The sequence below is a fragment of the Egretta garzetta genome, unplaced genomic scaffold (genome assembly GCF_000687185.1).
Source record: "Egretta garzetta isolate BGI_Z169 unplaced genomic scaffold, ASM68718v1 scaffold198, whole genome shotgun sequence".
Lineage (NCBI taxonomy): Eukaryota > Metazoa > Chordata > Aves > Pelecaniformes > Ardeidae > Egretta > Egretta garzetta.
Genome location: NW_009260398.1, coordinates 392909 through 393831, shown reverse-complemented (window position 1 = coordinate 393831; position 923 = coordinate 392909). Strand labels below are relative to the sequence as shown.

Sequence of the window (923 nt, the reverse complement as noted above, 5' to 3'; positions counted from 1 at the left end):
CCTAGCAAAATACCAGGGCAGCCCAGCTCAAAATTCTCTTGCCTAAGGCATCCCAGGCCGGGTGGACCCAGCCTTTAGGCCTCATTTAAAATAATTACATTCAGTGAGCCCAATCATCAGTTGGTTAAAGTCGGCAGAGATCTCAAAAAGCAACACCAGTGCAATTTAAAAAAAAAAAAAGTCAGTTCTTTTAAAAAATAAGAAAAAAACAAAATAGTGCCTTCCTGTATGGGAGAAACAGCGCTGAGTACTGGGTAGATGACTGTTATTACACACAGCAGCGTGGGAGTCACCTGGCAGAAATCGAGCCATTATGCCTTTGTAAGGTCAAGTTAATGCTCCACTATTGAAAAAGATACAAAGGCCAGAGTGCAATGATTCCAGCCCTCTGCCTCAGGAAAGGCTTTCTGCCTAGGTGGGAAGTGCCGCATGGAGGCGATCGCTGCCCCACTGCTCCAGCCTGCTCCCCATGCTGCCGGCGCGAGGCTGCCCCAGCCGCCTTCCCGTCAGCCCAGGTTTCAGCGTCAGACTCATACAGGCCCCGTGCGGCACAGATTTTTATTTAAATAGGCAACACAGACTCCTTCCCATTAACTTCCTTTTTTTTTTTGAAGTGGCTTTTTTTTACCAAAGCAATGAAGAAGTTCATTAGTCACACGTGCTGCCACCGTGGCGTGATGGCCAACGGCAAACCAGCTCTAACGCAGAACTGCTTTCAGTAAGAAGATGAAACCACTTTTTTATTCATCTATCTGAAAGACACGAGACGTAAGCGGTCCAACCAACAATTCTGCAACTACAAAAGCGGTGAGGCAAGCGTGGCAGCGAAGGGCCGCCAGAAGGAACGGCTCGTGCTGCTGGCCTGCGGCGTTACGGACACCTTTGCCCCTCGGGGCCCGAAGCTGTGGCTGGAGGCGCGTTGG

At 49.8% G+C, this 923-nt stretch overlaps 1 protein-coding gene across 1 annotated transcript in view; it reads right to left on the bottom strand.

The window, feature by feature from the left end:
- The window catches only part of CFAP61 (cilia and flagella associated protein 61), a gene marked incomplete at its 3' end in the record, with an annotated part of 111399 nt that overhangs the window by 97958 nt on the left and 12518 nt on the right, over positions 1-923 (bottom strand). The gene's annotated exons all lie outside the window — the stretch shown is intronic.